General features: G+C 35.3%; 1 protein-coding gene across 3 annotated transcripts in view; it reads left to right on the top strand.

Moving 5' to 3' along the window:
* Positions 1–13,040, top strand: part of Cntn3 (contactin 3) — a 327,478-nt gene that overhangs the window by 99,537 nt on the left and 214,901 nt on the right. The window lies entirely within an intron of this gene.

Below are 13,040 nucleotides of genomic sequence, written 5' to 3'. Positions count from 1 at the left end.
TCCCTAGCAATACTATTTTTAAAGTAATGCAAGCATCTGCTTCAAAACTCTGTTTACACTATTCATGTGCTCGGTTAGTACAACCTTTCCTATAACCTACAGAACAAGCAACTTTTTCCTATATTAATAAAATTCTAAATGTTCAGAGTCAACATTTGGAGCCTATTGAGCTAGTATTGTTCTCTGAAGCCATATAAATAAAAGAAGCCAACAATCCTTGTTAAATTGGGTCAGGATTGGGTTAGAAAGTAGACCTTTGTAAGTTTGCATCTGGAAGTAATCAAGGTCAGTAATTTTCAACTGTATTCAGCAGCATATTAATGAACACCTACTGAGGACTTTCAAAAAATAAACATTGTAATTTCAGGTTACTAGTCTGCATTGACAGAGGTGAAAGAATTTTTTCCTCAGCCTCTGCTGTTTCCTATAGAAATAAAAAAAAGAGCCTAGCCAACCATTAAGAAATAAGAAACAAGAAACTATTTTATGTAGTGGTTAGATTAATCATATGTAAGCATATGTGACATCTGGAAAAATTTCTTCTTTGGAGGAAAAATGTACAGATCAATTTAACAAGATATTATTCTGGAAATTTTTTTACCCAGCATTTTTTCTAAGGCATCCTGAAACCTTTTAAATGCATCTGCTTCTCCCCTCCAGTAAAAGGATATGCTTATAGACATGGCTGTAAATATGATAAAGTATCCATATGAATGACTCATGTGGGCTCTTTTGCTGTTTGCAGTGAAGTCGAATTTCCTGACATTTATCTTGTGAATCATTTGGCAATAAAATCATTCAGCTAAAAATTGTCAAGATGCAAGATGTAGTCGTATAGGAATATATTTCTAAATGAGTAGATTGATTATATTTGTATAGTTTTATTAAATACCCAGATGTCTTTGAGATCAGAGATCCAGAAACAGCCTTTTGTTGTAATTATGTTTTTGCATACTAGGCATTTACTGTAATGCCACAGAGTCTGTGTCGAAATACATCCATTATATGTATGAAATGTTGACAAAACTTGACCATGTGTACATTGAGTCTTCTGTTTTATTTTGTGTCCTGGAATCACACTTGCCTTTGAATTTTGAATGTTGCAGTTTAAACAAAATCTGTAACTTAGACTAGGAGATACTTGACTTTGATTGATTTCTTAGTTTTTAAGTTTGATAGATGAAGAAATTTAACATGCTAAGCATTGTTTTAAAATCCTCAGTTTATATACAAATAGAGAAAACATTTTGATTATAGCTTTAAAGATTTTCTAAAGTTAAGATTTCTAATAAATATAAAATTTCACTTATACTAAACGTTTATAATCACTAGAAATTGAGTCCTTGCAAGGCACAAGAGAACCTCTTTTCTTTCTGAGAAACACTAGACTTGCCTATCACAAGAAATGACTCCTGGTTATTTATGTATAAGAAATAGTTTGTGTCATTGGAGTGTTTTAGGGAATAATGTGAGTTATAATCACAACTTTATCACCTTAGCTGGTCCCTTCAGTTTTTGGCCTGTTCTTTTTTCCCTTAGGTTTTGCTTTAAGTAGCTAACTAGGTAATAATCCATATTGTTCTTTAAATGATCCAGAAAAAATATGCTTGCTTATTTTTACTATCCTTCAGACATCATAGAGAAGTAGTGTAAATGTACAATAAAATTAATAATAGAAAAGAAGAATATGGAGCTTGTCTAGATGAAATCAGAGAAAAGCCAATTGTTAAAGGCAATCTAAACATTTCCAAAGATTCAGAATAAAGTTTAAACATCATATACAAGAATATCCTTTGTAAGCCCAGAGCCTGTCCTATTGTTCAATGAGAGCTCTTATCTTTTTATTTTCCCATTGGGTAAAAAGAACTCTTAATTGGTCATATTAGAGATCCAAAAGTTCAGAAATCCTCAAGAGAAATTACTTGTCTTAGGGTTTAATTGAGAATTTTATTCTTTCTCTTACATTTCCCTGCTTGAGCTCTAAAGCCTATATTTAAAGGTTAATTAGTATTCAGTCTCTCCATAATTGCTGATGGTCTTGAAAGAGGTTACCCTGAGGAAGTATTAATACTTTTTTTTAAAATGGGAAGGACATTTCTCCTACTTTTCATGGGAGTAGAAATACCCAACATTTGGTGAAGAATCCTCAATAAGAGGCTTCTGGTCACTTCTTCTGCTGTCAGTCACCATGTAAAGGACCATGTATGTGGGATAAGCTATGGAAAATAATGTAAATCCACATAAGGAGTAGACAAGTAACAAAACTAAATATGGTGGGCCTGCCTGAGGAATAGGTAGATACATTGAGAAATAACTGGAAACTCAAGCATTCAGCCATATGCCTATGGTCATACCTCACCCACAATTACTATGCACAGTCTGTCTTCTTTTTAGTGCTTGCTTTGCTTTGCTGTTTAGACATAATGTAGGCTGAAGAAAATAAGTCCTAGGCTAATTGTGGCTCATGTGGGCTTTGAACATTGAACTTTTAGTTTCACTCAGAAAGCTGTGCTCAACTGTAATAGCCAGTAGACAGATATGGTCCTTCAAATTTAAATCCATTAAATTAAATTAAAAATTCACTTCCTCAGTCACAGGAACCTCATTTCAAGTGCTTGGTAGGAATAAATGGCTGGTAGCTACCGTATTGTATAGCACAGATAGGTGTGTCTATACTTCTAGAATGTTCTGGTTGATAACACTGCTCTAAACCAACCTCTAAACCCATAATACTTTCCTACAAATGCTCTTCCATTTTTTTTTGTCTTCACAAGGAAGTGGCCAGAATATCATTCACATCCAACTTTATAGAACAAATAAAGTACTTTAACAGAGAACAGTATGAGAAATCTTGAATATGTAAGTTGCAAAAAATAAATATCACTGCAAAATACAGGTGTTTTATGGCTTCAGTTTCCTTAAACATGGTTCCCTGTAATGGAGAAGCATCCTATACATACCTAGATTACCGAGATTCAGAAAAATGTATTCAGTATAAGAAAAAAAGGGAAATAAAAGTATACTAACTTCTGAACACCTTTTATTCAAGGAGTAGATGTAAGGAAAAGTAGTCTGAGTTTATTTCTTGTCTCTATATGTAAATAATTATATATAGATATGTATGTATACACACACATATATATAAAGTGCAACACATAGTTTATGTAGCACTATATTTGGCTCTGTGTACTATATAGATGATATAAACTACATATATATAATACACATTCCATTTATAGAATATATAGTACATATATGGCATATAGCACATATAACGTGGTTTGTGTGCTATTTACAGTTTCTCCTATATCATAATATATCACATAATAATAGATGATATATTTTAAGCATAATTGTGATCCTATGCAACTTGTCCTAACATATTTCTTATTACCATGCTATTAACAGTTAATACCACTGTTATTTTACTTTTACACCCCAAGACAAATAAGTTACTGTTCCTCTGAATTCTCTCAGCCCTTAAGAAATGAAATTCTTTCTATCCGATTTCTAATCCTAACTCTATGTGTTCATCCTTAAGCTTAACTCCTTTCACCATCTTTGACTTCTCTAGCTCATTAGCTCTGGTCCCCACACCCACTGTCAGCCACTAAGAGCCACTGAAATATTCACGTGGTTGGAATGTTTGCAAAACATAAAATAAACAAAAGAAAGAAAGAATATCAGTAGTGCCCAAGGCATTCCTCCCAGAGAGCATTCTTAATATCTTTGGCCTGGATTCTATGCCACGACACTGTCTGCTCAGTTTACCCTGACCTGCCTGTGTTATAAAATGAAATGCAGTGGCCCCCATAGTCTGTCACTTTCCTAAAGGTGAAGCGCATGTGTCCTCCATGTGTGTATTACAACTACCTAGCCAATCGTGAATACCTGGTGGCATGAAAAAAATGGAATGAAATTAACAAGAAAACAAATAAAGGGATTTTGGAATTGGATCATATTTCGGACATCCTGAATGTCATGATGTGTCAGGCTCAGAAGTGGTGAATGATTTGTTCTACGAGATACTTTGTGGTTTGGATTGAGTCCTCATGGTTGAATCCATTGTAAGATAGATGACTCAAGGTATCAAAGATTGCTCCCTGGAACTCGGGTCTTCCTTATATCTACCAATAATATCAACTGGGAAAAAAGGGCATATTTCTTCTTAATGTCATGACAAACTGGTGATTATATCAGAAAAAATGTGAGACAAAAATGAGTCTAATACTATGAATGATTAATACACAGACAAAACATAAAGGTGTTAAGTCTTAGACACTAAAGATTGTAGTACAGCACAATAAGTCACACCGTTTTATTGTTGTTGCTGTTTCTCATTGTTGTGTGTTTTCCCCCCAGTGGGATGAGAAGAAAAGATATAATGACATAAATATACTGACCTAAAGGTCACATTCATAATCTTAACCGTTCACTTATGGCCTGAGATAAGGAACATGTAGATTGACTGGAGGAGCCACATTTTCAAAGGAGAAAGAGAGAGCTTTCTACCAGGAAAAGATAAAATGGATACAGAGAAGACAAAAATAGCAAACATCTATAACTCTCTGTGGAATAATTTTGAGATGGTCACTGATGGATTTGCACTAGGGTATAACCATATAAGCTAAACCATGTAACCATGGTTAGAACCATGTAAACTAAACATCCAGTGAAGCTTGAATGCCTGTTTCATATGTATGCGTATTTATATATCTATGTCATAAACACATTTTTAAAACTCAGTTTTTAAAAACACAGCATCACAACTTAACTCATTTATATCTTCAGCAATTACTGCAGAAGCCTAACTAGTTATTTTTGGATAAAGTACTGAATATGCAAATTCAGACATTCATTCTTTCAAGGGCAGCAATTATTCTCATCACTTCAGTAAACATATTAACAAACATTGCATTTGAACACAAATGCATTTGCTTATTAACTTGAAAGCTGCATCTAAAACCACAAATTGCTTCTGTGATTAAATTCCTAATTTTCCCATCCAACTCCAAATAAAGTATTGCCTGTTGATTTAACAAGTGTTTAGCTTAGGCATATTTCCCAAGCCCAACCCTAACCACCAAAAGATTTTAGTGTCCTTTAATTCATTTTTGCTTTGTTTGATCTTGAAGTCTAAAATGTGAACTTTGTTTTAACCCAGAATGTTGTTTATATCTCCATCTTCCTGACCAGATTTTGCATGATAAATTAGATATCCTGATGGACAGTAACTTTATACGATCAACTCTGGGGTGAATTATATCTCGGGATTATTTTTGAAATCTCCTAAAGTCATTCAGTTTATTTTCAGTACTGGGAGTTTCCACTTGAAGGGATAATATTCCATAAGTTCATCACCAAATTCCTAGTGTAATACTAGAGTTTGGTGCCTTAAATTATACTGCCAGCAAAAGATACCTATGTTTGTGTTCATTATTGTTATTCTACACTAGTGTGATTTTGTGAAGAGACTGTCATAGTCAAGCATAATAAATACGGTAAGCAAACAAATAATAGCTACTAAAGTAAATTAAAATGTTGATACATTAGCTCTCCGTTTGGATACTCCTTATTGGCAATATGGATACCCATGGGTAGTAAAGACTAACTAGAGTTCACTTATGGCTAGGATAGAGGATAGAATTAGATTAGTCCATTCAGGGGAACTTCTATGAGTATCTTCCACAAACCAAAATATGAAGCCTAGTGGGAGACTTTCAGTAGTGTGTGAAATATCCATGGGTGCCATCATTACATGCTTTGAAAAGCACCTTTAAATGCTCAAAATTTAAGCTTATTATATTTATTTAACTCATTATTATATGAATTCGTGTACATACACATATTCATTATTTCTCTCCCAACTTGTTACTTGTAATAGAAGCCAGTGATTCATACCCCCTTAATTATTGATGTTTTTCATTTATTTCCTGAATGATACAATTACAGTTTTCATCATTTAGGAATAGTATCTACCAGTTTTGAAATATCACCTGTGTTTAAGATTCAAAAACTGTTGTCCATGGGGATGTAGCTATTTCAAAGAAACTGGGTTTGTATTCTTTGTAGATGGACATCTGCAGTAAACTCCACCATTTTGTTCTAGTAGGTTTGGTTCCATTCTCTCACACCATTGCCTAGTCAGTGTCCCTGTCATGTTGAAGATGTAACAGATTTAGAAGTGGATTAATCAAATATACACTTCCTCAGTTAAAATAACCCAAAACTTACAGTTTTAGAACCCCAAGTTATCATCTCAGGTTATCAGCCCAGACACAAATTGCAATAGAGCTATCACATGAACCAGTTTATGGGATGAAAGCTCATTCACTCAGAAGCAGTAGGTTTGTGAAATAAGAAGAGTAAGCCATTTCTCACTGATGGATTCTAAAAGCAAATCCTAACTCATATAGAATGACTGAACACTGAAGGCTGGCAGTGAATTTATAAGATCATTCAAGAGTGTTACAACATGACGATTATGCAAAGGTGCTTAATCTTGTGACATTTACTACAGAGCTAAAGGTACAATGTTAGTCTCCTTCTAGAGCACAATGTAAATGTTGTAGGATTGAAATGTGTGAGGTCCCAAGAGCTGTGGTACTGTCTTTTTCATTTTTGCTTCAGATCATTGCATTAAGTCTTCTGGAGTAGAATTTGGGTATGCAAATACACCTCTGTGAAGTTTTAAGTAATTTCCACATTTCTGAAAGATGGCATTCTGATATTTAAAGTTCTTAGTAAGCTTTCACATTTCTTATAAAAGGAATAATCTGTAAGTTTTACAAAGGATTATGAATGTGCAAAACTAAAAAGCAATATCTGTTTCTAAAAGTTTTCCAAATTTATGACCTCAGTATGACACTTACCTGCCATATTTTACTACTAAGTGGTGGAGGGTAGAACAATCCAGTTGCAATTCCAAGTGAAGAAAATGAGTCTCATATGCAGATTTATTGAACAATACTTTATCAAAGGAGGAGCTACATGAGCCTTCACTTTTCTAGAAAATTTCTTACATAGAAAAAAAATTAAGATATGTTTAGAAATCAGGTCCTAATGTGGATATTTTGCATTTGGAATATAGGTTTACAATTTTGATTCTCAGGATAAAATAACTTTTTAAAGCCCCAGCCCAGGGATTGCTTACACATTTTAGATTTTAAACAAAGACAGACCTTTTGAATTCACATATGTTCATCAAGAGGAAAAACTATAAATATTTGATAAGATATTGAGAAATTTTATATCACCTGGGGATGAACTCCACTTAATGATGAATAGTTTTACAAAGAATAAAAGTAATTATATTGCTTTGTTAAAAGAAAATTAACATTCTTCAATATAAGTAGCACAAGAGTATCTTAGTTCCAAAGGTCTGCTAAAACAAATGCACCAATGCTTTTGCTATAACAGAAACATATTTAAAAGAGAAGAGGTTTTTCTTAACCAGTTCACACAGTGAAATAATTTAGTGATTGTGTCTTTATGATGAAAACTAAGCTAAAGGAAGTGAGAAGCATTTATGCATAATGGAACAAATCTTTTTCATTTTGATTCTTAGTTGAAACTTTGGGATGATAGCTTTTATGTCTTAGACGCTTACTGAAATAAAATATTTCCCCACATATTTTATGGCTTCTTAAATTTTTGAAGCTATTAGATAAACAAGAGGAAGTGCTTCTCTATATTTATATTTATCTTTATAATTTTCCGTATAGCTGCTGTGCCTTTATTATGCATTAGCTAAATACAAAAACACAATTTTCAATGGAAGCCATCAAGCATGCTTAGTCAGGCCCCAGACATTCTACCACTTCAGCTGTGATGCTTTTCTTTTCCTGTACAAACTGTATATTGTAGGAACATTCAAAAGCATATGAAATGAGCTACATTTTTCCTGGTTTGAGTTTAGAGGGCTTTTTCTCACTCAAGCATTAAGTCTCTTAGTAACTGACAAACCCTTCCCCCTTAAAAATCAAACCCACTGGCTTGTGACTTACTGTCAGATTTACTCTTTAAAGGTCAAGCCTGGCCTGTGTCTTAACCGTCCCTTTGATAACTTCTCAGGGCAGGTACAAATGCACACAGACCTGATGTGGAAGATACAGCCTGTTCCACATGAGACGTGACCAAAAGCATTGAAAACAGCAGGTGACATGGAACTAACATGTACTTATAGGGACTGGAATAACAGAAAAGGACAGGGGCAGAGGACTTAATACAGCTACCTCCTGTATTTCCAGTGGCATCCATCCAGTTGTAGAATACCTATGCCTGGCAGCACTTAGTGGAGAGCTGTGAATCCAGTTGTCTAAGATTTTAGTGTCAAACAACCCTACAGGAAAGATGAAATTCTCTTCATTTTATATCTTAAAGTTTTAGGTTCTGGGGAGTCAAATAATTTGTCGATGGTCACACAGCTGGTGAGAGAGGTGAATCCAACAGATGAAGCAATGGGCACTTGGTCTTAAATCCCATTTCTTTTCATTATGCCGCTTTGTGAAAAGCTTCAGCAGCACCAGGGAGCCTTAACAAGGCAGCAGGGAGTGGTGCAGGGGTGAGGAAACTGGGAAAATATTCTCTACAAAAGTGTAAGCTCCGTGAAGTTAGGAACCCTTTGCTACAACTTTAGGACATGAAGAATTGCCTGACCTATAGGCACTCAATAAATGTTTTCCACTGGCTGAGAAGAAAGAAAGTAGGAAGGGAGCTGCAGTCAGAGTTGCTGAATATGAAATTGACAAATTAACAGGTGAGAGTTCTCGGTCCATGGTCTGTTGCTGGAAAAGGTACAGTTCTTCTCAAACTTGAATGTGCACATAAGATTTTTGACCATCTCATTAAGATACAGATTCTAGCCAGTTACTGGTGGCTCACACCTGTAATCCAAGCTACTCAGGAGGATCGTGATTCGAAGCCAGTCTGGGCAAATAGTTCCACAGACCCTATCTCAAAAAAACCCTTCACAAAATAAGGCTGGTGGAGAGGCTCAAGGTGAGGGCCCTGAGTTCAAGCCCCAAGTACTAGCTTGAGGTAAAGATAGTTATACAGAGAGATTCCTACCATTGCTATGAGGGAGAACAAGATTTTTGGCCTTCTGAGCCTGGCTAACTTCGCTTAAGATGATATTCTCCAGTTCCATCCATTTACTTGTGAGTGACAAGATTTCATTCTTCTTTGTGGCTGAATAAAATTCCATTGTGTATAGATACCACATTTTCTTAACCCGTTCGTCAGTAGTGGGGCATCTTGGCTGTTTCCATGACTTGGGTATTGTGAATAGTGCTGCAATAAACATGGGTGTGCAGGTGCCTTTGGAGTAACCTGAGTCGCATTCCTTTGGATATATCCCCAGGAGTGGGATTGCGGGATCATATGGCAGATTTATGTTTAGTTTTTTAAGAAGCTTCCATATTGTTTTCCAGAGTAGTTGTACTAGTTTACATTCCCACCAGCAGTGTATGAAGGTTCCTTTTTTCCCTGCATCCTCACCAACATTTGTTGTTGGTAGTATTTTTGATGCTAGCTATATTCTAACAGGGATGAGGTGGAATCTTAGTGTCATTTTGATTTGCATTTCCTTTATGGCCAGGGATGGTGAGCATTTTTTCATGTGTTTTTTGGCCATTTGGGCTTCTTCCTTTGAAAAAGTTCAGTTGTCTTCTTCTTTAATGTTTCATTGATTTTGTGGGAGTTTAGTTTTTGAGCTCCCTGTATATTTTTATCAGTCCTTTGTCTGATGTATAGCCAGTGAATATTTTCTCTAACTCTATGGGTGGTCTCTTCAGTTTAGAGACCATTTCTTTTGTTGTGCAGAAGATTTTAATTTCATGAAGTCCCATTTGTCCATCCTTTCTCTTAGTTGCTGAGCTGATGAAGTTCTACTGAGGAATTCTGAAACCTATTGCTTCCAGAGTATTCTCTGCTCTTTCCGGTACTAACTTCAAGGTTTTGGGTCTGATGTTAAGGTTCTTAATGCACTTTGAGTTGATACTAGTACAGGGTGATAGGCATGGATCTAGTTTCAGTTTTCTGCAGGCGGATAGCCACTTTCCCCAGCAACATTTGTTGAAGAGGCTGTCTTTTCTCCATGGTATGTTCTTGGCACCTTTGAAAAAAGTAAGGTGGACCTAGCTGTGTGGATTCATATTCAGGTCCTCTGTTCTGTTCCACTAGTCTTCATATCTGTTTTTCAGTACCATGCTGTTTTTATTGTTAGTTGCTTTGTTATATAGTTTGAAGTCAGGTTTTGGGATACCTCCAGCATTGCTCTTTTTGCTAAGTATTTTCTTGGCTATTCGTGGTCTTTTGTATTTCCAAATGAACTTTAGGGTAGGTTTTTCAATCTCTGTGATGAATGTCATTGGGATTTTGATGGGAATTGCATTGAACATGTAGATTACTTTTGGGAGTATCGACATTTTTACTACGTTGATTCTACCAATCCATGAGCATGGGAGATCTTTCCACCTTCTGTAGTCTTCCTCGATCTCTTCCTTCAGGGGTTTGTAGTTCTCCTTGTAGAGGTCATTCACATCCTTTGATAAGTTTACTCCTAGGTATTTGGTTTTTTTGAGGCTATTGTAAATGGAATTGTTTCCTATATTTTTTGTCAATTTGTTCATTGTTGATGTATAGAAAGCCTACTTATTTTTGTAAGTTGATAATTCTGTATTTCTAATACAAGCTGCTGTTGGTAGTCTGCAGATCACATTCAGTATCAAGAACAGAAAGTTTAGACAGAGAGTGAAGGGAGCTTCTTCCTTTATTTGTCTTCTATTTCTGAAGACAATAAGAGGAGTTTTAGGAAGAAATAAGAGGAGTGAGGACTGTTAAGGGTTCATGGTTCAAGTACAAAATTCTAAAGGAAGACTATAAATCAAAATAGAAAAAAATCCAAATTCTCACACAAATACGGTCTTGCATTAGGAAGGTTCATGAAAGTGACTCTACAAGCAAATCAGACAAAAGCCAATAGCCAGAGATCTGCTACGAATGAGGAAGAGGTTATATCTTCTCTGCTTTTTTTCTAATTTTGTTCTTTTAATTTCAGAAAAGAGATAAAGCCTCCAGTTTTCCTCCTGCTTTCATTTTACTGTCTCATTTGAAATGTTGCTTTAGACCATGGAGACTTGTATGTGAACATGAAACTAAATCTCAAGAACACTTTGACTTTAAAACCAAGCAAGTGATAAACTATTACTCGGGGCAGTAGACAACACCTACAAACTTGTACAAGACCTGTACTCTCCATCATTAAAATTTCATTCTGCACTATTCTAGTTGTACAAAATGATATCAACACACAGTGAAGTGTCATGGTGGGCCATCTTGTAACTACCACTTGGTTTAAGAAATAAAGCCAAACAAATTTAAGAAAAGAAATAAAGCCAAAGAAGCTAAATTTCCCAGTGTGTGTCATCTAAGCATATTACTCTGTCCCTTTATGATGACTTAAGGATGAAGTTTATCATTCTAATACATTTTAAAATATATTTCATACATTGTTGATATTAAATTCTGTTCTAAATTTTGATGAAAGTGATATCAAACTTCATTTTTAAAGTTGTACTTTTTTTGCCCAGGCACAGTTACTATAATCCTAGTTACTTGAGAGGCACAGAGATTGGGAGGATCATGGTTCTAGGCCAGCCTGGGCAAAATGTTTGCAAGACCTTATCTCAACCAATGACTGGGCATGATGGCATGTTCCCATCATCCCAGCTACTTGGGGAAACACAAATAAGATATCTGTCTTGGCTGGCCTGGGCATAAAGCAGGACCCTAACTCAAAAATAACGAACATAAAAAGAGGTGACAGAATGTTTCAAGTGGTAGAGTGCCTGCCTATTAAAAGTGAGTCCCCAAGTTCAACCCTTAGTACTAAAGCCAAAAAAAGAAAAGAAAATTTGCATTTTTTATTTGCTGCTATTTGTAGGAGTTTTCTGTCTTTGTAAGTTTGTCCATTTTCCTAGTTGTATCCTACTCCATGTAGCTTCATGCACTTACATTGAGCTCATGCTCACTTTTTCCTTCTTTCACAATATACATATATATATATTCACAACACATATGTTATATATAGATACATTGATAGATTAAATATTTCATATATTAGTACAGCAATTCTTACTGTCCCATGAAATAACAGAAGAACTGTGAGGTAGAATTCAAATGAGTGGTACTGCTGATAAAGTGAACTAACAGGCTAGGGAGAGCTGACAATTCGTGCACTGGTTTGTTGAAATTCTCGTCTATAAAGTGGGCATTATTTTAACCATTTTCTCAAAATGTTTATGAAAAGTAATTGGCAATGCTTGTAATATGCTAAAATTTATAGAACTGTTGACTGTGTAATTTTATTATCAGAATTGGGTTGTTTAGGAAGTGGGTGTTGTAATTTGCATAATGAATGTGTTCTTGACATTGTGGGGTATGAATGAGTCTTGAAAGGTGAAATGATGCTTTTGTGTTCAAGTGTACTTACTGTTTAAAAAACTCATTTAAAAACAAGCTTTTTTTTTTTTTTTTTTTGGCTTCCCATGAATACATGTATCAGGGGTTTGTGCCTTAACTTTTTCAGATCCAACAGTTGGTATTTAGGGTCTTTTTCTGCAGTGTACCATTTTGTAAATAGCACTGTGATCACTGAGAAAAGTGGAAATGCCTCCGGGACAGGTATTTACCCAGACAAATTGAAATGGATAGTTGAGCACTTACCCAATTAATTTATTAAATGTGCTCAGTCAGTCTGGATAAATGAAAGAAATGTGCTCTTCCCCCTTCCTTGTCGGATTGAGATTGGCCTGAAGTATCTGAGATAATTACCCCCCCCCAACTTTCTACTGCAGTTTTTCCTATACAGCCCTCACCTTATTTCCCCCCTGGTGAACAAACTAAATCATTCTTACCTCTTCGGGAAACTTTTAAACATCTTTAACCTTTAGAGGCTATTCTGTTGTAATTTCTACTGTACTTTAACTTTTGCCTCTGATAAATCCATGGACATGTTTGCTTTTCCATTGTGTGACACT

The sequence above is a fragment of the Castor canadensis genome, chromosome 10, assembly GCF_047511655.1.
Source record: "Castor canadensis chromosome 10, mCasCan1.hap1v2, whole genome shotgun sequence".
NCBI classification, from domain to species: Eukaryota; Metazoa; Chordata; class Mammalia; order Rodentia; family Castoridae; genus Castor; species Castor canadensis.
The sequence above is the reverse complement of the archived record's forward strand: the minus strand, read 5'-3'. Positions and strand labels throughout refer to the sequence as shown.